Below are 27,900 nucleotides of genomic sequence, written 5' to 3'. Positions count from 1 at the left end.
TCCTTAACACATAGGCATAAAAATGTGCATTCTGTTACTCCAGTATTGGTAGATGTTTACAGTGTACTGTCCCATTGAATTCAGAGCATCAGTAATGTAGCGAGTTAGTGACTGGGATATGGGTACTACTTAGGAAGTAACTTACTCTAAAAGCTTTTTTTTTTTTTTTTTTTTTTTTTTTTTTTTTTTTTTCTTCTGAATTACATTTTTGCCAATAAGAAACATTTCCTTTTCTGAGATAATTAATAAAAGTTGGACTGATTATATTTTTGTCATATCAGCAGTCAAGTTTAGAGTAAAATGTCATGTGTCCAATTAAAAACAAATAAGCAAGGAAACAAACAAAAACAACAGACCTTTTGTATCTTCCAATGTTGGAAACTTGTGGAGCAAATAAAGTCACATTGTGGTTGGTGACTTCTGAGTTCATTTGTTTCAGTAGCAATTAAACATTTTTCAAAAATTTTGGACACTCATAAATCCTTTCCAAATATTGCCACTGCTTTCCAGTAGCACCAACAAATATTGTTGTCTTGAATATCGCAAAGAAAAAAACAAAATGGAGATTCTATGTGTTCTTTTTACAGGTTGAAATTATATTAATTTCATTTCTAAAGTAATAGCAGATGCCATAGGCATATCCTGTGGGATAATTTTTCGTGAAATCTGTCTGTCTGTTTTTATTTTGCTTTTGGGGCACTGTGCAGGTACTGTAGGTACAGCAGAGAATGAGGAAAGATTGTGCCTGCAGGGACAAGAGGGAAGGGTGCTGCAAAATGAAACATTTGGGCAATGTGGAGTAGAAATTTTGGAATGGGCAGAAAACATACATATAGTGCTATTGCACTGGTGGTCTCCAAGGAAGAACCATTTATTAAAAAAAAAAAAAAAAAAAAAAAGAGACTCTTTAAGAGTTGTTGAATACTATGAAGTCACCAGAAAGGCTGAATATAGAGCAAGTCTGGAAGGATATGCAAGGAGAGATTTGTTAAAATCCATTTTCATTTTTATCCAATCTCACACTATGCCTTTTTTCTATATGCTACCTCATTTCAGGAGCCCTACTGAAACTTAATATTAAAAATTCAAAGGCCTGTGGTATTTGAAGCATTCTCAGTTTTAAGGAAGAGTCTTTCAGATCCACCCGAAAACTTTATCCTATTTCAGGTCCTGAGGGAGCATTTTTGTTTATAATTTCTCTGCTTAGTGCCCTAGGGTAGCTGTCAAAATTCTTTTGCATAGCACAGTATCAGAATAGAAATGAGAAGGGAGCAAGTCTGTTTTTAGTACAAAATTTATTTCTTTGTTTATAATCCACTTTCATCGGAAACCTTCCATCACCTGCAGTGAGTCATTAGTTGCATTCATGCTCTCTTCCTCAATGACTCATGCATTATTTTCTGCAAAAATTGCATAGTGTCAGCAAAAGGAATGGGGAAAATCCCACACTAAAGAGTAATTTGTAATTGGTGATCCTTTTGCTCTTGTAAATAGATGACGGGTGTTAAAATCCAGTTGCGCAAGGGAAATGAAAATTGCATTTCTCACTACTAGATTAATACTTTAAAATCTGTTTCTATCTATTACATCCTCTCTTCTCTTCTCTCCCACTCTCTTCTATCTGCCTACTGCCCTGAATGCTTTTCAACAGGAAAAAAGAATAACCTTTGAGTGGACCTGACCTGGTCAGTTTTTACTAGTAGAAAGTGTGCTCACAAGGAAATCCAATGGAGGAATATTTTTTGGATCCCAGTTAATTAAGAATGTCAGATGGGCCAAGTCACTCAAAATGCTTTTGCGCATATATATATATATAATATATATATATACTTATATATATATATATATATACACGTATGTGTGTGTGTGTGTAAAAGTAAGGTTGCAACTTGCAGCTTTTGTTAAGTAAGGGCATCTCCACTACCCACTAAACACAGGGATTTGGGATTTTCAGGATAGTAATGTTGAATCCTGTACTTGTGTTGCATTCTAGGCATCTTTGCCACTAGATCTTTCTTGTAGCCCATTGGACAGAACTAGATGAACTTTGAAGAACCCTTCTAAGATAAACTAGTAGATTTGGGTCTCATCACTACCAGAAATCTTGACAAGCTTTGGGGAAATTCAGGTTTTTATATAAATTAAAAAAAAAAAAAAAAAAAAAAAAAAAGGAACATAAATTGTAGAGATTACACCATCAATTGACTGGCAATTTATCCCTGCCTATAAAAGTTACACTGAGGCCATAATGCAATATTTTATATTCATATACTTTCTTGCATCTTAGCAACTTATATTCATAGACTTTCTTGCATCTCTTAAGTTGAGAGTGTGTAAATAATTTTCTTTCTTTAGAAATTAAACATTAGGAATTCTCATCCTAGATATTAATTTTATGTTCCCTAAAATTATTCTTCTTCCCAAACTTATATGTTAATATGTATGATCATTATATTTTTTTATCCTAATAGGTTACGATGTACAAAATATGATCAGAATCGTAAAATTAAAAAAAATATATATTTTTTTTGGTGTTGAAATACCTCTTTTTTAAATGGTCAAATATAGGATAACATAGAATTTTTGTTGTTTTTTCTATGCCATAATTTATAAAATTTAGAGTGGACCAGAAGCACGTTAATATGTCCATATAATCTTTATGATCTATGATCTATAATCTTTATGATCTATCATTTATGATCTACAAATTCTTATCTTCAGACATGTTGCACTTTGGCTAGTTGAAATTCACAGAAATCTCATCAGTTAAAATGAAAGGCATAGTGTCTAAATATAAGTACAATTAATAGGAACTTTCAAGGTGGCCAGTAGCTACTTTGATACTCAGTCCAGGAAGAGGGCTTAAGCAAACACAATCATTTTATTATTTGATTTGAAAAAGTCTTATATGATCTTCATATTATGTTCAAAATGCATCACTGTAATAATGAGTTCTGCACTGAACAGGTTTTACTGAAGATATAATGAAATATAAATATAATGAAATATAAATAGTGGATAAATAAGATACACCTCTTGAAAGTACTGTAAAGCTTGTTACAAATCAATCCTTCACTAAACGTTGGGTTAAATATCAAACCATATATTTCATTCATTTGCAGTTAATTGTATTCAGAAATTGTATAAATAAATTTTAAAATATGTTATTTAACAAGTTCTCACCCTCTATTTGATTTGTGCAGTGGGTACAAAATGTTACTTTTTTTTTTTTTTTTTTTTTTTTTTTTTTTTAAGTGGTGACTGTTGTTTTCATTTTGTAAGTCATTAGTAAGTGGAACTGTAGGAGAAGGTGCATGTCTGTAATAGATACAGGAACATACCCTTCTCTCTGAAGCTTTGTTGGAACAGTCAATGGGCATTGAACAATGTAAGAGTAGAGAATGAGAAGGAATGGAAAATACATGAATAGCATGATTAAGAAATTAAAGAAGAACACTGTTTAGTGATTGATATGAATGCTAGAAAACTGGATAACAAGCAAAAAGAAAATGGGAGAATTCCCGTTTGTTTTAATAAATCTGGTTTACTTTTTACATTACCTAATGTTCTGGTTTTTACCTCCATACTCTGAGGTTATCACTTGTACGATCACTACTAGTCTGTGATAAGTTTACACATAATATATGTCAATAGACATATAATACATAACTTTAGATTAATTCCTTCTAATGCTAGCATAGTAAATGCCTATGGAAGTAAGCAGAGAGATTAAGAGAATAGAAATGAAGAAATCTCATAGGATCATCCACATGCAAATGTTCATTAGCAGTGTTTGAATCACTTTTTCTTTAGGAAATTATAAAAAATATTGGAACAGAGGAAGAAAATATCATCAGGTAAGCAGGGTTTTAAGAATATCACCATCCATTTCTATGGAGAGAAAATTTCCATTTATCACAAAGCAAAATAGGAAGCATAATGTAGCAAGAACATATTTTATCTGTGTTGAAAACAGTGTCCTGACAAAAGTACTTCAGTAAATACCAGTAGAAATAAAATGGCAAACCAGAATTCATTTTTATATGTTGGAATTTTACAGACAATAATTTTCCCTAGGAAATGCATGTACTGTAGTCTGTGCTCTACACTGTCTGTTGGTCCCCCAGGCCTTGGAGAAACTGATACTCACTAGGAAGACACAAGATACTGTTGGGTTAGGGACACTATATTCCTGTCATGTGTGTAATCAGCAGTGGTGGGTGTAGATGTGTGCTAGGGTATGTTCTAAGAGAAAGGAGTTTTATCCTTTGGTGCTCTCAGACTGCTGGTTGAAAGGACTCGAGCTGTCACTGCCTCTGCCACAGGTTTACAGTTGGTTTGGTTTGGTTTGGTGCTGCTGCAGATAGCCCACTTGTGGTGCAGACTATGCTCCCAGCCAAGTTGCAGGGCTTATCTGCAGCTGAGCATCCACCTAGTGTGAGGCATAACCACTTGTACTATGGTAGAGTGAAGAAAATATATGTGCAATGGCCTTTCACAAAGCTTCTGTGTTACAGTTTCTGTTGAAAGGTGCAAATGAACCTTAAGAAATATACCACATGGAGCAGAACTGAGTCAGCAGTAAGTGTGATTAAATGTATCTTTTATTTCTATGGGTTCCATCACAACTGCTCAATTCAACACTAGTAAGGTGTCACAGTAGAAATGAAATGAAAAGTTTACCTTAAGAGTGTTAAATCAAGCAGTGACTATTTATATTAATTTTTGTTTGGAAGTAGATTTTCTAAGTTCCCAGGCATTTTTATAAGTACCCAAAGGCAGCCAAATTTGGATACTAATGAATAAGCATAACTTCTGAATATAAGGTCAATTTTAAATTTAATGAAACCTTGTAAAGTTAGAGGGCTTTTGAAAATAGGTTTCTGAATTGCTAAAAAAATAAATGAGAAATTTAAATATTTCTAATAGTGATTAGTGCATTGGCTAATCCAGCATTAGGCATTCCATTTTACTTAATACAGATAAAATAAATAACTTCATTGGATATTCTTTATAATTCCTTCTCATTAACAGGGCATTATTTTAAAATACTATTGAACAAAAAGGTATGTGTTTTTTTTTTTTTTTTTCCAATTCTATTTAGCCTTATATGTATAATACATATGTTTGTGGTATTACCTTGAACAAGTTCAAGAGTATGATCTTGAAGAGTATGACCCAATTTTTACATTACTCTTTTCTGGCTGCCTCCTTTTAAAGGAAAAAATAAAAAAAAAAAAATCAAAGGCACCATTTTCCTATGTATTTTTTGTACTACTACTATTTGACAGCTGCGATAAGATGAAACTTGCTAATTGCTTCTACACATAGAAGGAATTAAGGAATTCCTAACAGAACAGCAGAAGAATTGTGTTTCAATTTAAACTTCTTAAAAAGAAACCACATTTTGTATACTATTGATGAATTCATAGCAGTTAGTGGATCTTTCAGCTAACTCTTGATCAGCTTGCCCTTTTTGAACTTTTCTATTTAAGGGAGCTTTTCATGGGATAAAGGAGGAAGAATGATACATGGAAAGAATTATGCACCTCTAATCTCTGCTGTAGAAAATCCTTGCACACAAGATAATTCCCTTTATTAAAAAGGGTATAGTTTGAGTTCAGCCAACAGGCAAGATAGAAGCTTCATTTTTTTTTCATTGCTATCAATAGCTATATTGCTACATTTCTAATAAAATTAAAAACATGATAAATCTCACTAACACAGCACAGTCTTAAGAGTCCAAGTCACTGAAAAGAAAAGGAAAGGTAGCAATTTTACTTTACCACTGTCCTCACCATCTGAGGTCATGATTACATAACATTTTAAGCAGTGGAAGTCAGCAGGGTCCAAAGTGTTCATTTGTATCGATTTGTTTAATTGTAACTGAAAGGAAGACCAGTGTGTTTTGACTCCCACTAAAAGTAAAATGTGATTGCTTATCTGTATGGCTGAAATGAAAACCTGAAATCTGTCCTTCTGTTCACCATCTAGTTATTCTAGCTGACACATATCCAATTGTTTTATTTCATTTACTCATAAATAAAGTATGGGACAGATGTGCTAGATTTACAAATTGCTGGAGGAGATGGTTTCTGTAGACTGGCTTTCCTTTGCCCTCTGTCACGAAAGGTAAGAGAAATCCAAATTAAGTTGCTTCCTCTGCCAGAGCCATTTTGAACCCTCACCTTCCCTTGAGTCTGAAGCCCTGTTTCTGTACTGAGCAGTGTGGCTTCAGCTGCTCATGGCTGAGCCTCTAGTTAGTTCAAAATCTTGGTAGAGAAAGGCACTGCAAGGGAGGAGTGAGTGCTGGGAAAATTATTATTTATTATTATTATTAATAATTTCTGTTCTGGAAATGCAGTAGGTGCTGCACTGAGAAGAAAGTATTCTTATTTCATCTACTGCATCCTGGAGGGTGGAGTGCACTCCTCCTATACAGCCTCCACAAAGTGCATATCCTCTTCAGTCTGACAACTATGACTACTCTGCCATGGACACTCTTTTTGGGACATCACATCCAAAGCCTCTTGCTTGCCCAGACTTCCATGTTAGGGCTCCCCTAGGCACTTATCTGCTGCTTCTGCAAGTATGTCCACAAGCCAGGTCAGTCTTTGTGCTAGGTCTTGAGCACCTCACCAGAACCTCATCCAGCAAAAACCTGACCAAATGTTGTCCTCACTGCTTGGCACCCTCACCAGAAACTGTTTTTTCCCTGCCTACAAAGGGTTGAAGTCTTCTGAATCTTTCCAACTTCCTCCCTCTTGCCACCCCATCCATCAAAGGAAAGCTATACTCCTAAGTGTATGTGATGACTCGTTTACCTGCTGCTCATTACAGTAACTGAGTGTCTTTCCTCTTGCTCTCTTCTGGAATATATTTAAATGTTCCCTAAAATAATCTTGGATCTGGTTCTCAGAGAAAAATAAATTCTCATTTATATTAAGCCATTTAATAGAAGATTTCAGGAGGATGCAGCTAGCAATTTACCATTCAGTGCACAGGCTGTGTTGGTGGGAGGAGTGGAAGATTTCACTCAAAATGGGTTCTGGCATTGTATAAAAAACCTCTTCTGAAGTGAGCTGTCACCTTGTCATTTGTCCATTACATACCTTGCAGGTTTGACATGGCACATGAAGATTTTGTTACATCAGCAATGAACTTTCAGTCATACTAATTTTCATTTGTGATTACTTCTAAAATGTATATACCCACACTACTAGGAGCTTTTTATATTTCTTCCAGTTTTTCTGTAGCCTTGTTTTCTAATTGCGAAATAATTATGAGACAGGTAAAACAGTTTACAAAGGTGAATCTTCACTCTTAATGTTGTATCAATGCCTTGTTTCTGATCTAGAGAATATACTTTATAAGTTTAGTATTTCTTTGTAAGTGGTTAGTAAGTACTTCTAATTACTGATACAGATGATTCAGTTTATTATCCCAGTTTATTGTCCCAGGACACATTTTTGGCTATGAAATATAAATACTAGAAATAAAAGCAAGCTGTTCTAGTTTTCTTCATTTGACAGCTTTTGAATTGCTCTTGATTAGGGCTCTTATAGGCATTAAGAGTTAACATGCCTTTAAATAACTTTAAAAAATAGAAGTGATATTAAGGATGAATATATTTTTCAGCATTGATTTTAGAAGAAAATTTAATCTAGCAAAAGTTCCAGCATATTCTGTTGGGTTTGCAAGTGAGATAACATACATTTTATTTTTCAGTATTATTTTCTAAAAAATTATTTTTTTAAGTAAGAATTCCGAATGAAGTACTTCACCTCTCCGTTAATCCAAAGCAGAATTCTTTACTCCAGAAAAGAAATAAAACAGGGTGCATTGTGACTGGAGTAGAGCTGATTTTCAACTATTTGAATTTGCAATCCAAATTATGGATTCAGGTGTTTATACTTCCTCTTTTTGCTCCTGTATGCATTGCTTTGTTAACAGTGTTTACACAGAGAGTACATGTTGTCTTCACAAGGCTCACTTATGTCTAAAATCATGTCTGTTCTCTACAAAAGACTTCCAGAGGGTTAATGAGGGTTAATTTTAAAAAAATATTAATCTCATCACTGAATTTAGTTTTTGTTTGTTTGTTTGTTACTGCATTTATTTATTTATTTATTTATTTTTCCTTTCTGTATGGCTTACCGCACTGTCAGGGCAGCTGAAAACCCACTGTGTAAATTCCTTTGTCTAGTTTTGGTGTAGTGACTCAATTGCTGTTTTTCACCAAAGACATTTAATTTGTTCCTTTGTCATGTTTAATACAAAAATGTCATATATGTTGGGTGATTCTGTTGCTTGTGAAAGCTAACACAATGTAAGTGAGATTATCTTTTGAACTGCTGGTCATTGCCTTAGATGGATTGTACTCTCTAAACTAATACTTATTTCTATTTTTTTCTGAAATTTTAGTATTAAAATGAAGGAATGAATGCAGGAAAAGAGTATAAATCTGAGAAGTCAAAAAGCATCAACTTTTCAGTGATTTTTCTTTTCCTTTCTGATAGATAAGATAGACAATGTCCTCCAGGATCTTCTGGGCTCTGCCACAGGTGACCAACAGAGCTTCTGGGTGTCTCACATCTTTTTCAGTTTTATTTCTTGTATTACTGCTGATTCTTACCATTCTTACCTCTTCATTATACTGTAAGAGGGACACTGAAAATTGTTGGGGACACACAGACATCTCTCAAAGCATTTGCAGAAGTGTCAAAACAATAATTTCCAGTGACTCTTAAAAGATCACCTTTCCATGTAAGGTAATGGCAGCAAACAGGTCTGTGTTAGGCCATTTGTGTGGGGGATTATACAAGTGAGAATTTACTTAGTTTCAAATATAGAAAGTGAATGTTAAGAGACCATAAGATAGGATTAAAAAAAAAAAAAAAAAAGCTACTAAATACAGTAAATTAAACAAATCTGAAATTTATTCTTATAACTTTTGTTTTTGTTTTTGTAAGCATAGACTTAACAAGATTTGGGAATCCGTATTTATCATTAATTACTTCTAATAATTTTGACTGCCTCAGGAAGAGCAAACCATTTTTGGCTGCATCAATTTCAGAAAGCAAAGCCAAGTGTCTTTGCTGTGTACCAAGACAGATTGAAAGCCCATCCTACTTGAAAAATGAATTTACAGTGATTTTGGCCTTCTGTTATGTGTAGAGGAGGAAATGCTTGAAGAGATGTTTCAGATGTACAGAGGACCATCTGTGACTTATTTTGCTACAAACTCTTTTAGTTTGAACTATGACTTGGAAAACAAACAAAAAAACAAACAAACAAAAACAAAACAAAACAAAACAAAACAAACAAACAAACAAAAACAACAACAACAACAACAACAACAACAAAACTTTGGAGAGGACCTTAGCGAACTCAGTGGGAACAAAGTAGGTTTAACATTTCAAACATAATTACAATCCACATAGCCCAGAGCATGTACCACCACTTTGGTATCACAGTTTTGCAGCAGATTTTCTTATATGTTTTATTAACTGAGTTAAATAAATATATCCAGAGGTTTTATTCCTGTTTTCAACTTTGAGGAAGTCCTTCAAAATGACTTAATCTTTTTTTGTGAACTGCCCAAATAACAGCTGGCCCAATAATTTGTGGTGTTTTATTGGCCAGACAAACACTGTGTATGAGGTCTGTGCTTAATATACAAAAGCACTGCCTTGCATATTTTGCACTTTTTTTCAAAAGAATAAGCATTAGAGCTTAATGGTATGTATGCATTCGAATTTTGGGCTTCTTTTATTGACCAGAGTATCTATTTTGTTATGCCAGATGAGCATGGATATTTGTGTTGAATCAGGGGTGGCCAACCAGGTTCACTCAAAAAGCCAATCTGTGCTGGCAAAACTATCAAGATTAGCAAATGATGCTGTTGAATTAAAAAAAAAAAAAAAAAAAAAAAAAAAAAGGAAAAAAAATCACATGACCTAATGTTCATTATTATCCATGTCTTTGAGTATATTTGATTGACATTATGAAGTATCTAAAGTGGAGATGTATTTTGGTTTTGAATTTTTCCTGTTACAAGAAAAGAGATCTGAAACTGGGGTAGTCTGTTGCCTGTGAAATCATTCCATTTTCCTGTTGGAACTCATTGTATTCTGCTACCTATGTACCTGAAGTAATTCCTTACTATATTTTTTTTTACATGTATTGATAAGTCTATCTGTGCTAATGATTGAGAGAAATAAAATTTCTTAAAGGCTAAGCTCAGCCTTTCTGCTGAGCTTATGTTTGACTGTCCTATCCAGTTGTATATAAAATTGTAAATTGTTAGAGGTGGATGAGGAGAAAAACGTTATCTCTAAATTTATAAAAAAATATTGTTTCATCCAAGTCTAGACTTCTGGGTATTCAGCTCAAAATGGTTAAACAGACTATGGAATTAAGGTGATCTGTGGCGGACCTGCAGAACAAGAAGCTGAACTGTTGATCTTCATTTTTTTCCAAGAAAAGCCCCATTTTCTGTTTTCTTTCAGATGTGATGTTTTGTCACACCAACATAAAAAATAAAACTCCAACTCAAAATAAATTCAAAGACATCATTTTGAACACCTAAGGAAAACATTAATTGTGATTGTCTCTGATATTTCTGCTTCTTAAACATCAGTCACATATGGTTTGTTACAGTTGGAGTGGTAGATATGTGGGAGTAAGACAGACCATAAGTGTGCTTTAAGAGAGGAAGCACAAGAGCAGCATCTTTATATAGAGTTATTTGAAGAAACTGCTGAAAAAAAAACCTTGGCTGCTTAAATGCAAGCTTGTAAACTTCTTATATATTTGCAAAAATTTTAGCTTCTTGTATTCTGTATGTCTTTTTCTAAACTATAAGCAAGTGTGTTCTAATAGTGTATGTAACTCTTCACAAATCAGTGCTGTATCAAGGGTTACATTTGTACACTGTATTTTGTTGTATCCCCTCCAAGCTTCTTGTGCACCCCCAGCCTCCTCGACGGGTGTTATGAGAAGCTGAAAAACCTCTTACTCTGTTTAAGCACTGCTCCGTAACAACTAAAACATTGGTATGTTACCAACATTATTTTCCTCCTAAATCCAGAACACAACATGATACCAGCTACTATGAAGAAAATGAACTCTACCCCAGTTGAAAAAAGGATAATTTGTAATAGAATTTGTACTTCTCCAGAAAATAAGTAGCACTTTCCGTAAGGAGGTTCTTCCGTCTTTCTTCAATGTAAATATCATGTCAGGCTGATCTCTTTCATATATACTGTTGCTGAAAGTTAAAATAATATGAATGTGCTAGGAAATTTACTGATGTTTAGCCACGTTTAATTTTTGTTTTCTTTTCATCTTCCTATCTAAGAATATATTGTTTTATTTTCTAAATATCTTACTTTGTGTCCACCTAATTTCCTCCTGGTAAAGAGGATTTTTATTTTATTTTTATTTCCCTTTGGGAACCCTAGAAAGGAGCTGGGTGAATCTTGGTAAATGAGTGTGTGGTACTTTCATTTTTTTTAATTTTAATTTCAATTTCAATTTTAATTTTAATTTTTATTTTTATTTTTATTTTTATTTTTATTTTTATTTTTATTTATTTATTTTTATTTTTATTTTTATTTTTATTTTTTCCAACCTATGAAGTCTCAGATGGTAGATGCTACCCTTTCTGCTGTGACTTGTGATGGAAAAGGTCTTGAGCCAGTGATGCAGAAGTCTTCTGAGAGGTTTCTGGAGTGCAGAGTGACTTGCAGTACACACCTTCCTATTGCTGTATGGCCTCTGGGCCTTTCTTTCACTGATTGATTTCTGACCAAGATTCAGCTGTGATCTACTCAATAATTTTTAGCAGCTAAGCATTCCTAGTGACAAAAACTGTATTTCCCACTCTTCAGAACCATAACACAAAACCTTCTTCTTTAGTAATGAAAACGTGAGTATTACAGCATATTAGTAGTTAGTTATTTTAGTATATTAGTGTATTTCTACATTATACAATATACAATATATAATATATAATATATAATTAGTATATTAGACAACTAGTATACCACAGAATTGCTGTGACCTACAAGTCATATTAGCATGTTTCATGAGAAAAGGACAGTTTTGGTAATCTCCACATCTCTACTGGCAGTGAAATCTGTTTTTACTCTTCTGTGGCAAAATGTTTGTGCCAAGTGACAAAGAAACAAGTAAATCCCATCAAACATTTGCTAGAAAACAGCATGTTGTCAGTTAGAATCATGAATTATTTCATCCCTCAGTAGGCAAACCTGCAGAAAGGCTGTGCCAAAACATTTACAGATACTTTTTGATGTCTTTTAGGTATTCTTGGCTTGCAAAGTAGGCCTAATCCTATAGGACTAGTGGACTGCTTGAGTAATTTGAAATAGAAGGATCAATAAATGTCAAGGAAAAGCAGAAGTATTGATAGTTGCATTATGTGCTACATGACTTCTTTCACCTTTTTCTTTTTCTTTTTCTTTTTCTTTTTCTTTTTCTTTTTCTTTTTCTTTTTCTTTTTCTTTTTCTTTTTCTTTTTCTTTTTCTTTTTCTTTTTCTTTTTCTTTTTCTTTTTCTTTTTCTTTCTTTTTCTTTTTCTTTCTCTTTTTCTCTTTCTCTTTCTCTTTCTCTTTCTCTTTCTCTTTCTCTTTCTCTTTCTCTTTCTCTTTCTCTTTCTCTTTCTCTTTCTCTTTCTCTTTCTCTTTCTCTTTCTCTTTCTCTTTCTCTTTCTCTTTCTCTTTCTCTTTCTCTTTCTCTTTCTCTTTCTCTTTCTCTTTCTCTTTCTCTTTCTCTTTCTCTTTCTCTTTCTCTTTCTCTTTCTCTTTCTCTTTCTCTTTCTCTTTCTCTTTCTCTTTCTCTTTCTCTTTCTCTTTCTCTTTCTCTTTCTCTTTCTCTTTCTCTTTCTCTTTCTCTTTCTCTTTCTCTTTCTTTCTCTTTCTCTTTCTCTTTCTCTTTCTCTTTCTCTTTCTCTTTCTCTTTCTCTTTCTCTTTCTCTTTCTCTTTCTCTTTCTCTTTCTCTTTCTCTTTCTCTTTCTCTTTCTCTTTCTCTTTCTTTCTCCTTCTCCTTCTCCTTCTCCTTCTCCTTCTCCTTCTCCTTCTCCTTCTCCTTCTCCTTCTCCTTCTCCTTCTCCTTCTCCTTCTCCTTCTCCTTCTCCTTCTCCTTCTCCTTCTCCTTCTCCTTCTCCTTCTCCTTCTCCTTCTCCTTCTCCTTCTCCTTCTCCTTCTCCTTCTCCTTCTCCTTCTCCTTCTCCTTCTCCTTCTCCTTCTCCTTCTCCTTCTCCTTCTTCTTCTCCTTCTCTTTCCCTTTCCCTTTCCCTTTCCCTTTCCCTTTCCCTTTCCCTTTCCCTTTCCCTTTCCCTTTCCCTTTCCCTTTCCCTTTCCCTTTCCCTTTCCCTTTCCCTTTCCCTTTCCCTTTCCCTTTCCCTTTCCCTTTCCCTTTCCCTTTCCCTTTCCCTTTCCCTTTCCCTTTCCCTTTCCCTTTCCGTTTTTTTTTTTTTTTTGTCCTAAATGAACAAGTGGAAACCTGCCAGTTCACTTATCATCCTTCCTTCCTAGCTCCAGGCTGAATGAGAAAAGGTTATACCAGTCAACTGGAAGATATATTCTGGGCAGAATTGTTTTCAAATTATTATGTGTCACTTTAACACATGTAATGTAGAATAAAACAAAACAACTAACCAACCAAAAAAAAACAAAAAACAAAACAAAACAAAACAAAACAAACAAACAAACAAACAAACAAAAAAAACACAAAACAAACAAAAACAAACAAACAAACAAAAAGCAAACAAAAAAACACATCTAAGTTCTGAAAATTAAACATAAAGCCCTGAAGGTATTAAATAATACCAGGTACAAATCATTTAAAGCATTTAACTATTCTGTGTGAACTTTCACTTGTTCTGTGAATAAAATCCTTTTCGCTGAGGGAAAAAAAGACTTCTTCCACTGGTGTGTAAATCATGCCATATACTCAAAGAAGTTTTTTGTTTGGTTGGTTGGTTGGTTGATTTGGTTTGATTTGTTTGTTTGTTTTTATTCAGTGAGTGTAGGTTCACATGAATTTGTGATAAATGTGTCTGTTTTCTGTTATAGATTCAGCTTCAGGAATTGACTGAGTAAACCATATTAAATACTATTTTTTACAGAATGAAAAAAACCCTGACACATGCTGGGGTGTTTAGGGGTGCAGGAACTTTCTAACCTATCAGATCTTCCAACTCTTTGAGTGTCTGCCAACAAATAGGGAGCATGAAGATACCTTCAGTGAACGCAGGGCAGTGGTGGAGAAGTATTTATATTACCCATAAAGTAAAAGGTCCAGCATTGACAGAACCTTTCCAACAGCAGACATTGGATCTGAAATTCTCTTGCAAAATATTGCAAATACAAAGCTACTACATGCTTAGTATTTTTATTTAATTACTTGCTCAATATGGTATCAAGATACATGCCTTGTCCTTTGCAGAGAAAGATAGCTCAGATTTTGTATTGTGTACTAGCACAGAGAAGCTGATTTCCTTTCTGTGGATAATTTCTTGCTTTTTCTGAGCATGATAGTCAAATGCAAGATAAAATATAGTCCTAAAGCTAATGGTTTGAGATGATAGCTGTTCTGGTTTCTAGTAAATATGTATCCAAAATGAAGAAAAACCACTCTTCCAGCATTCTTTAGTGAGTACTTGCCTTATGAAAGATGTTTCATAACATATCCAACTGATGAAAAGAGAAATAGGCTTCCCAGCCATGTGTTCTCCCATGGCATGACCAATTCTATCATAAGAGATGTTTTAAAATATTGTTGCAATTTTCCAACATGTAAGAGGATGAGTGACCAAAAAAGTTTAATGAAAATAAAAAGGGTCGTATATAGAAAAATGATGTGATAAAAATGTTTCAAATAGTCAAAGATGCAGAACAGAGATATCTCAGAAAACAAAAAAAGTCAGAGGAAATTTAAAACTTATTCCAAATATTCCCAGAATACGTCATTAGGAGTTTTACCAGTTTTCCACTCCTTTCTTTTTAACATTTTGGCATCAACATTTTTATATTTTTAAGAATGATAATTCCTAATGTAAAACATTGACTTCTACTGTGTCAAGATACACTGGTAACTTTAGTTGCCTAGATTTCAGCTGTGTTGGTAACACGTAGTACCAAGAAAAAAGCATTAATTTCCTGTTGTAAGTCCTACAACTTTCTTCTTTCAAATCTGAACTGTTTGGGACATTTTAAGAAAAACAATACAGCAATTTGGTCCTTAGTTCATAGGAAACAGACTTCTACAAACATGTTATTTAAGCAGTATGCATTCAGTTCAAAAAGTGCATTTCATAAATATTTTCATCATATGCTCTGACATAATTTGAAGACCTCTATTTAGGAGTAGATTTAGAGAGCTATATATAGGACTCCTTTTAGAGAAAGCTCTAGGGGTAGAACAACAGAGGATTTGATGATTAACTTAATCACATTAGGAAAGATTAACAAGATGATAAGAATAATATTACTGTAGAAACTAGTACATGCTGTCAAAATATAAATAAACTGTGATGTGTAAACTAAAAGATTAAAAATATATATTTTTAGATATTTTAAATTTGCACACCATTTACAATCTCCTTCAAATCTTTAAGAAAGAAAAACAACTCCAATAAGCAATTGGGAATTCTTGTTTTCTCATTGGCAAATAAAGTATTTACAGACTGAAACAGTAGGATAAGGCTATCACACAGAAATTGGTATATTGAAGGTTCTGAGAAAAAAATAGGAAGAATTAGAAGAATTCTAATTGTGGTGGATTTGTTAACATTCCGCGCTGTTTACATGTATGTTCCATATGGCTTTATGTAGCCAAAACATCGTCGGAGAAGTAAAATGCTTGGTAAAAACATTGTTCTTGCACTTGACAGAATTACTGTAGTCACTTTTATCTGAAATGTTCTGGCTTCTGACAGAAAATGCTTATCTTCTGAAATCCATGGTTTAAATTTATTCCTAAAAATATAGGGATGGTGAACATTTCTTGGACATCAGCAGCCAAAAAAAAGGTCTCCAAAACATCACCTTGCCTTTCAATAATTCCTTCTTTAATTGACAGAAGTTGCACAGTAATACATCTGATTTGAAAGGACTAAGAAAACACAGGGGAAAAAAAACAAAACAAAACAAAACAAAACAAAACAAAACAAAACAATAAAGTAGTCTATATCTGAATGTAAGTATTTCTGTATCTTTCAGGTGTAACTGAGTAGCTGAAATAGATATGAAATAGATACTGCTACTATTTAATAGCATCTAGAAAATATGTGCAATAAGTTTAGGAGGATTTATTATCAGGTGACTTTTTATTATTTTTTTACTAGTAATATTTCTCATACTCTATATACAAATAACAGATTAACTGGTGCTCTGACTGCCAGCATACTTTCTCCAGTTAACAGCAAATGTGAAGAGGTATATCACATTTTTCACAGCAATGCAATTTGTGCTTTTTAGCAGAGATATCATTAAGAAACAAAAGGAAGATTTTTCTTCTTTGGCAGAACATTGATGAAATAAAGGTGGATGTCATGGTCATACAACTGGGAATAAATCATTTTGTGTGGGTTGATGATTGAATTAGAGAGATGGTAGAGGAATCCAAGTGTAGCTGCTACACTATTTACTGTTTTTGTAGTCATGATACTGGATATGTTCATATGAACATATATTCAAGCCAGAGAAAAATAAAAATAATTTATTGCTTTTCATGAGGGTAGCTATTCAACATTGTATTTTTAAATATTCTGCATTCAGAATAAATTTGAGGAACAACTGTTTACTGACAGAGAATAAGCACTATTTATAGATAGAAACATAGAATCATTCAGGTTGGAAGAGACCTCTAAGATCATCTAGTCCAGCCTTTAACCTGGTACTGATAAGCCCACAATTAATCCATTACACTAAATCCTATATCTACACATTTCTTGAAGGTCTACAGGGAGGGTGACTCAACTCTACAGGGAGGGTAGCCTATTCCAATGCCACACAACACTTTCTGTGAAGAAATTTAATATCCAGCCTAAACCTCCCCTGGTACAACTTGATGCCGTTTTCCCTTGTCTTATCACTTGGTGCTTGGAAGAAGAGCCCAATCCCCATCTCTGTATAGCATCCTTTTAAGGTAATTGCAAAGTACAATATGGTCTCCTTCTTTTCTCAAAGCTAAACAACCCCAGATCCCTCAGCTGCTCTTCACAAGAAGTTTTCTAGACCCTTCACCAGCTTTGTTGCCCTTCTTTGTACACGCTCCAGCACTTTGAAGTCCATCTTGCAGTGAGGGGCCCAAAACTGAGTATGGCATTTGAGGTGTAACTTCATCAGTGCTGAGTACAGGATAATCACTTCCATAGTCCTGGTGGCCACACCATATCTGATACAAGCCAGGATGCTTCTTGGCCACCCAAATACACTGCTGACTCATATTCAGCTGGCTATCAAGCAATACCTCCAGATCCTTTTTTTCTTTCCAGACACTCTTCCCCCAGCCTGCAGCATTGCATGGGGTTGTTGTGCCCCAAGTGCAGGATCCAGCACTCGTCCTTGCTGAACATATTTGTTTAACTTATTACAATATTTGCAGAATATATTTCTTTTTTGATTATTATTACTTTTACTTTTGTGAAGTTGTTGTACAATATCTATCCTTTTCCGTGAGCATTAAGCAGAATTCTAGGGCAATACCATCATTTATATATATATATATATATTTTAATGAATCATTCTCCCGAGTTGTAATTGAAGACAAAAATTGTGACAACTGAAAATGTTTTGTTTGTTTTCAGTGATATGAAGAATGTCCTCAGTTAAAAAATACACTTCTAATAGATATATAGGATATTCACCTTTCTGATTTCTGTAAGCCAAACCAAAAATAGTTGATTAGTAAAAAATTCCACCCCTGTATCCAGTTTTGCCACAAATGTGTTCTACCATGTCTATTAGATTGTTGGGCTAAATAGGGTAGTTGTTGCAATCTTTAAAGTGACTTTTTTCTAAACAAATTATATTTTACTTTAGTTTTGGGAAAAAAAAAAAAAGTTTCATATGACACCAACTTCACACTCCTTCTCCTCCTCTCCTCTCCTCTCCTCTCCTCTCCTCTCCTCTCCTCTCCTCTCCTCTCCTCTCCTCTCCTCTCCTCTCCTCTCCTCTCCTCTCCTCTCCTCTCCTCTCCTCTCCTCTCCTCTCCTCTCCTCTCCTCTCCTCTCCTCTCCTCTCCTCTCCTCTCCTCTCCTCTCCTCTCCTCTCCTCTCCCCTCCTCTCCTCTCCTCTCCTCTCCTCTCCTCTCCTCTCCTCGAGTCTCCTCTCCTCGAGTCTCCTCTCCTCTCCTCTCCTCGAGTCTCCTCTCCTCTCCTCTCCTCGAGTCTCCTCTCCTCGAGTCTCCTCGAGTCTCCTCTCCTCGAGTCTCCTCTCCTCGAGTCTCCTCGAGTCTCCTCTCCTCGAGTCTCCTCTCCTCGAGTCTCCTCTCCTCGAGTCTCCTCGAGTCTCCTCTCCTCTCCTCGAGTCTCCTCTCCTCTCCTCGAGTCTCCTCTCCTCGAGTCTCCTCTCCTCTCCTCGAGTCTCCTCTCCTCGAGTCTCCTCTCCTCTCCTCTCCTCGAGTCTCCTCTCCTCGAGTCTCCTCTCCTCTCCTCGAGTCTTCTCTCCTCTCCTCGAGTCTCCTCTCCTCGAGTCTCCTCGAGTCTCCTCTCCTCTCCTCGAGTCTCCTCGAGTCTCCTCTCCTCGAGTCTCCTCTCCTCAAGTCTCCTCTCCTCGAGTCTCCTCTCCTCTCCTCGAGTCTCCTCTCCTCGAGTCTCCTCTCCTCATCATTTTTCTCTCTCTCTCTTTTTTTTTTTTTTTTTTCTCCCATGCTGAACAAAGGAAACTGTCCAGTCACTATGAAGAAGAGGAAATGTTAATGAAGGGCTAGATTTATAAGACTAATGGCAAAGAAGTAATTTCTCTTCTTGCAGTAGGGCAGCTCTAGCTGTAAATTACCAACACTGGAAGAGGAAGTTCTTATTCTCTTTTTCAGGAAATGTTAGTTTATAATGGTAACCCAAGCTAATGCCCTAGCTATCAGAAGGTAAGTATTCCGTGTTCTCATTTTCACATGCTGCTTTATCTTGTCTAATAAATAAAGTAAGTAAACAAGACAGGGAATCTCAGCACTGAGTTGGAGCATTATTCTCTTATACTGCCTCAAGGACTATTTTAGTGCTTTATGCAAATTACAACTGTGTCACAAAAGGAAACATTTAAGATCCAATACAAAATACTGCATAGTATTTTAGTGATTAGGAAACTTGTCTGTCAGGTTAAGAAGCTCCTGATGAGATGTGCTTCCTATTTAATTTGAGAACAGGGACTATAATCCAGATTTTCAGGTTCAATTAAGCTTCAATTCTAGAAGTTCCTCAAATACATCAATATTTTGCTCTTTGCTTATTAAAATCTTGAGTTCATTTCATTTTATGCCTGTAGGCATATTGTTAAACTGAGTTGGTGTTTTAGGGAGATTAGCACCTAAGAACTCATCACTTTAAGACCTGTATACAACCTAGGAGCTCGGACAGTAATGATCAGTTTCTCAAGTGTCATAATCTAATGTGATTCCAAAGATACCAGTGAACTAAGCCCATTTGCCCTGGCAGAGAACTAAAGCATGTATCAGTAATAAAGTACAACTATAAAAGCTCAAGGTTCGGAATACCAAAATTCTTTCAACTCTTGTTTACATGAAGAATGGAATGATTGTTCAAACTTCTGCTTTGTTTACTACTAACTTTATCCATTCAAAGTAACATTTTTATAACTTCGTCCTTGTCTTCTTTTCTTTTTCACAGCACCTTCAGGCTTGAAGGAATATCTATCTGGAGGCACGTCAGTTAATTTCTTGCATATCAAATTCATCATTGTGACTTCTTGCACGCCAGATCTGAAAAGTAATCAGGAGCCTGACCTTCCATGGAGCATGGGAAAGCCCTTCAAGTCAGAGCACAATGAATCACGAGTGTAATCTGTATTGAGTCAACTGTCTCAGATCAGAGGGCTGCAAGCTGAGTCCTGGCAAAAGCCACAGCCTTAAATTCCAGTTAGTGGAAAAGAAGAATAAAGAGGACTAAAAATCTTGCCCCATTTCAGAAACTGCTCTCCAAGCCTGACACTTGAGTTCTGTGCTGAGCAACCAGAGTAACAAACGATGAGTTTTTCATGGGTCAAGCCAGCATCCAAAAATATTTCAATATGTAGCCAAAAGGAGAAATGAAGCACTTAGGTGATAGCAGGATATGAATGCATTTACTGCAACAGAGGAATGTTACTGTCTATGGGGAAAGAAGATCTCTGTCATCCCTTGTACATATTCAAAGCCATACAGGAACAGGGCATCAGTGATGTTAAATTGCTTAAAAGGATGCCGTCTCCTGTCCTCCATCCAACTTTGAAGAAGTTCAGCTGTTAGAGATTGCATCTCAATGCACTTCTAGTATTTGCACTGTCACCTCCATTCAGGGTAATGACGTGTGCCACTGTTTGCACAGACAGCCCCAGGAGATTTTTGACCACAACAAGCTATATTTTGCTGGGGCTTCAAAAGGAATATAAAAGTTAGAACTGAAGAAAAACATTTGTGCGCGCTTTCACTATGGGGATCTCTTCACTGAAAGGACTATGGTCCTTTCTTAGGTTTAAATAAATACATACATATACATACATATATATATATGTATATATATGAAAAAGCATCAACATTATAAGGTGTGTTTAAAAAGGGGATATAATCTTTTTTAATACCATCCATTTTTTATCATATTAGCAGCCAAGAAATTTAATCTATTGAAGTATACACCCAAACCGTTCCTGTTGAACACTGATATTATAGTCCCAGTTACTGTTAAAGAAAAGAAGTCATTTGTAATATGTATTTGACATAATTTTTTTCTAACCATTTGTCTATACTTCATGGAGAAATTGAACAGACAAGCAACATTCTCAGTTTATTTTTCTAAATAAATGTCTTGTTTATATTATTTGCAGTCACTTATTTTGGCTGATTTTCATTATCTTCAAAATATGATTTAAAGACAGAACCAGAACACAGAAATCATTCATTCATGTTAAGCTGTAATGATTTGCTGACCAAAAGCTTTAATATAAATATTGTAATTTGTAAAATGATGAAGTATATTTATACCGGCAAATATGTATGGTAAACAAGAGGAGGTATTTTAACTCTTAATTTCAGAACATAGTTTATTTTAATATCCACATGAAGAAATCTAAATATATAATGGGATAAATTTTTTATTATCAGTAAGTTTTAGCAAGTAAAATTTGGATGTTTAAATGAAAGGAATGTAGTCTAATAATAGTAGTTTCCCAAATTACACAGAAATCTTTTATCAACTTTCTCATATTATTCAAAAACTATTTTTGTTGTTGATTTTTTTTTATTTGTTTGTTTGTATATGTTAGTATACTGAAAAGGCCATGAAGATGATGCCATTTGATCACAAAAAAATGAGAAGTTATAGGATAAGAGGTTGTTCCTTAGAACAGTCTACAGTTTACAGTTAAGAACAGTTATTTTTATTCATCTACTGCAGTGATTTGTTATCAAGTTGTTGAAGATTTCAATGCTAGCACTCTTTTGAATAAAAATATTTTCCTTTTTCCTTAGTCCGTTAGCCTGTGTGTAATTTTAAGAGAAAAGTAAAACGTGATTCCCTATTCACTTAAAGCATTCATCTTAAATCAAGTCTTGTGTATCTGATTTATAAAGCTGAAGAGGTTTTTTGTTGTTGTTATTGTTGTTTTGTTTTTTCTTTAATTCCATTGCTTTTTGAAACCTATTAAGTGCTCACTAAGAGAAAAACGTTCTTTCAAAAACAACAACAAATGGAAAATCCAAGCCATTTTTCACCTGTGGGTTATCCTTGTAATAGGCAGATGTTTTAAAAATGTATTGCTCTGCTCTAGTGTACTAACAAGTGTATGCGTGTGTTTGTGTGTGTGCACGCATGCGCATCCCTACCTGCTGATGAATGCCAGCTCTGCTGAAGTAAGTGCCCCAAGTCCTGTTATTGCAGGAGATGCTCATGTTGTATACTTTGGAAAAAGACTTGAGTGCTGTCTTTGCTTGTGACTCTGAAGCCATAAATAGATTTACAGTTTTTTGTGAATTAAACAAATGAATTAATTAAGAGAATATTAGTCTACCTTACTGGACAAAACTCGGAATCATCTCATGGTTTGACTCTCTTTTTCACGGAAAGCTGGAGGTCAATTTCCACTGGTGCAGTTGATAAATGAAACCTTTGTATCTGCTAAAGAATGATGATTGGTGTTTTTTGTTTGTTTGTTTGTTTGTTTTTCCCACATATTTTATCTTACGGTTTGCTTAAAAGCATTTAAATATGACTTTACTTATTTGTCATCAGAGTCATGTATTTGGATGCACAGCTTGCATGGGTTTCATTATGTACACTCTTTGGATAGCCTGTGTTTTAAAACTGGGGATCTTACTCCTTCAGACTAATATTCAGAGTTGTTTAATGAAGGGACATTATCAAAATAGTAAGAAAATTTCAGAATGATAATTTGAGCACTTTCATTATCATCTAATAATATTTGGAAAATCTCTTTTTTATTTTTATTATTATTTTTTTTTTTGTGAACAGAATGCATTCATCTATATTTGAAAATAGCCCAATAAAAGTCTCATGAAATAATTAATTACTACTTGCTAATACTTTTCTGCTGTGCTAAGTTCTAGATCAGCTCCTGTGTGAAAATGTTTTTACACACATCACCCGAAACAGTGTAAAATTTTCTTCAGAAAAAAGCAACAGATGAAAAATAGTAACCTCAGACAGGTTTTATACTATGTGTGCAATGCAAAAATGATAAATATATGAGATGTGGACTGAAGCATATATAGTTGTCAGAAGACACTGCAAATCATGTTTTACATCCATGATTTTAGTAGTTTACAACTGTAGTTTACAACTCCAAGTTAACTGGGGGTTTCCTGCTGGACAGCAAATTTCAGTGCATATACACATGCACATGAGAATACACATATTGTGTCTTATTTTGCCAGCAGTGGGGCTGAGGTAAACCTAGATTCCTTGACATTTTAGAATTAAATTTTTAAGTCTCGAGGTAGGTATTCGGTATTGTGATATACATTGAGCTGATGTCTACATATTATGCAGATGTTCCTCTGAGATAACAGTTCAACACAGGAAAATAAAATGTTAGTGGGATTTCAGATTATTATTTTTTTATCCGATTTTCTTCAGTGTTTGCAAATAATTAGAACTGAAGTATTTTTTTTTTTTCATATATTTTTAAACCAGAGGAGACAGTTATCTAATTCTGCATACTGATGCCATGAAAGCCAAAAATGTTATTTTTCCCATTATCTTAGGCTAAACATTTTGACAAAAACAGCAGAATGTTTTCAATGAAGGTAATTTTATAAAGACACATTTTAAGTACCAGGATCTTTTGTTGTTGTTGTTTTATGTTTTGTTTTGTTTTGTTTTGTTTAGCATCATGTATATAATATCTGCAGAACTGCTTGTACAATACAGTGACGTTTCTTTATTTGGCATCTGAAAAGCTAAGAAACCAATGTGCTTGAAATGATGAAGCTTATGAAACAAAAAGCTGACACAATTCTGGGTGTGTCCAGAAGACAGAAAATTCAGTTAATGAACTTTTTTATACACAAGGACCATTGTCAATTTCATGAGAGAAACAGAGATGTTAAAGTAGCTGTTTCATAAAGCTGAAGCAAAAGACTGCATAAGTCTGCTGATGATCAGGATGATTTTAAAGTGCCCTCTCATTTAAGCAGTTGCCCCAAGTGTCACATGGCAAGAATATTCCCAAGGGACAGATTTGTTACTACTAGGGAATACATTCTCAGTCCACACTGAAGCTCTCCAATGACTTTTCAAATAATCCTGTCCACAGGATAGTTTAGCTGTGCCAGTTATGGTGTCTGGGGATGGAAAGGTATGATGCTACCCTGGTGCTCCTATTGAAGGTAGGTGTCTGTTTCCACACATGGGTTACTCATGCACCTGGTAGACCCAGAAGCCAACCAGAGACAGCTGCACAGGAAGCATACCAGCAGTGAGGAGGAGACAGGGGACAGAAGTCCTCTGGGTGCCTCTGACAGAAGAATAGGAGGCAGGAGAGCCCTAGGCAAACTTTCAAAGGTATCAGGAAAGACACTGTGAGTGTAAACCTCATAACTGAAATTATGGAGTGACTGAGAGATAAAGCTCAGTTTATGTTGTCTGGTATTAAGTACCATTGCTCTTTTGTGGGTTTAAGAGTGACTTATTTAACAGATGTGCTCAGCAGGTGTTTGACAGCAATGTTGCAGCAGACTAGGATCTCTTCAGAGACTGTTTCTGTTTTATAGAGTAACTGAGGGGGAATATTTTCACATATAACTGCAAAAATGCTGCAAGGAGAAAGTGTGTCCTGAAGAGAAACAAAAGAGACCTCAAGAATGCAGGAGGCTGTAAAGAAAAGTTCACTTTTAAATTGAGATCAAAAGTGAATCTAAGAGTGGAAAAAAGGCAGTAAGTGAAGCAGGGCATGTGGGGGGTACACCTACTGGGGAGAAATTATAGAAACATGTTGTAAGGAGAAGATTGAGTCTTACAAAGAAAATTAGACTGAAGAGAGTAACAAATACACTAAAGAAAATATAAGTTTTCCTAGAAAGCTGCAGAGACTATCTTATTGATTTTTTTAATGGATTGGATAGTTAAGGATCCCATGAACAAAGCAGCAAAAGCTAGGTGGATGTGGTGCAAAATATTTTAGCTGAAGTTCTCTCTAGATTCAATATCCTTGCAGGACTGCAGAAGCCAGTAAATCTCTCAGTAGTTGTGTTCAACTTCAGAAAATAGAGTTACATACAAACAAGGACTCCTGCTAAGGAAGAATCTGGAAGAAATCATTAAGAGTTATGTCATGGCAGATGGCACAGATGCTAATTAAGATATTTCATTGAAGGCAGAGAACAAATATTTCCTGCTTAGTAAGAAAGGCTTGAGAAAGGGCAAGAAGGAGCCTGCAAGGCTAGGCAGCATGATATCAGAGACTGATAAAGGCAAGAAGGCATCCTTCAGGAACTTGAAGACTTATGAAGAGAATAGAAAGGACTGTAAATTTGTTAATACTAAATATTAAAATAAAATCCAGAGCAAGGCATATCAAAATAATTGCAAGATACATGAGAGTATTAACCTAAAGATACACAAGAGAGTTAACCAAAATAGTTGCAAGAAACTTGAAAGTTAAGAAATGCTTTTTCTAAATTATAAGCAGCAGGGAGTCTGGCGGAGAGTCTGTCATGCCAAAAGATATTCAAGGGAAAGAGAAACACTGAGAAGAGTTATAACAACAAAATTGTTTTAATCTTTTACTTCTGCTTTCCCTGTAGGAGGATTTGGAGAGACTGTCACACAGGACTTTTTCTCCATGATGGAACTCATCTGAAGTCATTCAGTGGTGGTAGAAAACAAAATGTAGAAAATATCAAAAACAGATGGCACCCACCCAGGATTTTTAAAAGTACTCAGGGGTGAAATATTTAAAATGGTAGCTGTGGTGTGTGAAATTCATGTTTAAAACCTTTGATGTTTTTTTTGAGATGTGAGATTGTAAATAATGTTGCTAACTTTAAAATGAATCTATGAGAGGTTAAGAGAAGAAAATAGACCAATAAGACTGTAATGGGCAAATTAGTAGGAACTATAAAAACAGATCTTTAAAAAAGGATCAGAAGGTGGTTAACAGTATCAGAGTCACCAAACACTCAGAAAAGAATGTTTAAGGCTGTCTTAGCAGTGGCTAAGAAAGTTCTTGCAATCTTAAAAAAACTAGCTAAAGTATCAGAGGGAAGGGTGGTTTTCACGGTCAGTTTTCACAGCAGAAAGAAGCCACCAATGAAGTCTCGTGGAGCATGTACTGGGATCTATGTTCCTCAAAATGTATGTGGGCATGTGAACATGCTGGAAATGTAATAAATAGTTATTTCATAAATTTGCTGATCGTACTAAGTTATTAAAGGTGGTAAATATGTGTGATTGGACTGTTTATTAAAATAGCAAATGAAATTAAGTGAAGGTAAACATAACAAGTGACATTTTATTTAACGTAATATTTCACTTATCTTGATATTTTTCAGTTAAATATTTCTATGAAAATACTAGTCCTGTGCATAGCAGGTCAAAAAACGCAAGTATGCAGTTGAGAATTATTAGGCAAGTGACAGAGTAAAGAAGTGAGCATCACTGCATCAATATAGATGTATGCCAGGCCATGGTATTTAACCTTTTAAATAAAGTTTGTAGTTTTGATCCCCATCTGGAGATAGGGGAAAACAACAACAACAACAACAACAACAAAACTAAGAATGTAATCAAGCTGAAAGAGCTTCCATGAATGGGTGAAAATGATAGTCAGCGGGCAGGAGATTATTCTGTCCAAGAAGTGGAAGCAGACAATGATTCTTCACATCACAGGAGAAGCATGAAAGGGAAGTACAACAGAGATCAATAAAATTATGAGTGGTATAAAGTGTCTAGTTCTAGGGGGTACCAAAAAAGCTCACAACAAGCAAGATGACAACAGGAAAAGAAGTTATTTAAGCAATGTGGTGTGAAACTGGGGAACTGTTGCTTAGCATATTGCATATGCATATGGGACTCAGGAGAGGCTAAGAGGAACAGAAAGAAAATAGGCATCAAGAGTTGCTATTTAAAATGATAGTATTTCTGGCTCAGCCATGAGCTATGAACCATTGGTGGCAGGAAGGCTATCTGGAAGAAGCATTTCTACATGCATGCCTTTGATCATTGTCAGCTGGTTTGTAGCACAGTTATACTGCTAACTTAAATTGAAAAACTTTGAAGTCACTGAAACACTTACGGTCAGAAAAATCTCTACTTATAAAGTTTATTGTGTACTTTATAGAGGCACTGTTATTACTCCAAACAAATCAACAAAACTCTCCAAGAATGATCATACAGAAAGGACTACAAAAATGTCTAAAAAAAGTAAGGGATTTTCTTCTGAAAATCATGCCATAATGAAAAATTCACCGGTGTTTGTGCATTACCATGTTTAGGCACTGATAGGCATGTGTAGTAGAAGAAGAATGCCAAGAAGAGTGAAAGACATGGAGATGCATACTTTGGAAAGAAACATGTTCCTGTGTTGCTATAATTTATGATCTCTTGATTAGTGCTGATTATATATGTTTACTTAAAAGTAAACTTGTCCTCTATATATTTCCTTAATTTTTATACCTGGAAAAAAAATACTCTACTGATAAATGCAGTTGCGCTATATGTTGTGAATGGAAATCATTTGAATAATTGGAATTGGGAACTTACAATTTAATCCTGAGACTCACTTTGATTGGACAAAATCCCTTTAGTTTTCTGCATTTGAATATTGAAAGAGTTTTTTATCTTTCCACTAAAGTAACATCAGCTGTGCATATGACAAATCTGTTACTTATAGTGTAAGCTTTATCTAGGCTTTTCATGTTTCTCGAGTTATCACAGAATCACAGAATTTCTAGGTTGGAAGAGACCTCAAGATCATCGAGTCCAACCTCTGACCTAACGCTAGCAGTCCCCACTAAACCATATCCCTAAGCTCTACATCTAAACGTCTTTTGAAGACTTCCAGGGATGGTGACTCCACCACTTCCCTGGGCAGCCTGTTCCACTGCCTCACAACCCTTTCAGTGAAGAAGTTCTTCCTAACATCTAACCTAAAACTCCCCTGGCTCAACTTAAACCCATTCCCCCTTGTCCTGTCACCAGG

General features: G+C 35.0%; 1 protein-coding gene across 2 annotated transcripts in view; it reads left to right on the top strand.

Moving 5' to 3' along the window:
- Window positions 1–21,014, top strand: part of PRR16 (proline rich 16) — a 53,516-nt gene extending 32,502 nt beyond the window's left edge. For both annotated transcript variants that reach the window (XR_004254383.1, XM_032206756.1), the window contains exon 2: window positions 19,878–21,014. The gene's annotated coding sequence lies outside the window, so the exon portion shown is untranslated. The remainder of the gene's footprint in view (window positions 1–19,877) is intronic.
- Window positions 21,015–27,900: the final 6,886 nt, after the last annotated feature.

Source organism: Aythya fuligula, chromosome Z (assembly GCF_009819795.1).
Source record: "Aythya fuligula isolate bAytFul2 chromosome Z, bAytFul2.pri, whole genome shotgun sequence".
Lineage (NCBI taxonomy): Eukaryota > Metazoa > Chordata > Aves > Anseriformes > Anatidae > Aythya > Aythya fuligula.
Note: the sequence above shows the minus strand (reverse complement) of the source record. Positions and strands in the feature narration are given on the sequence as shown.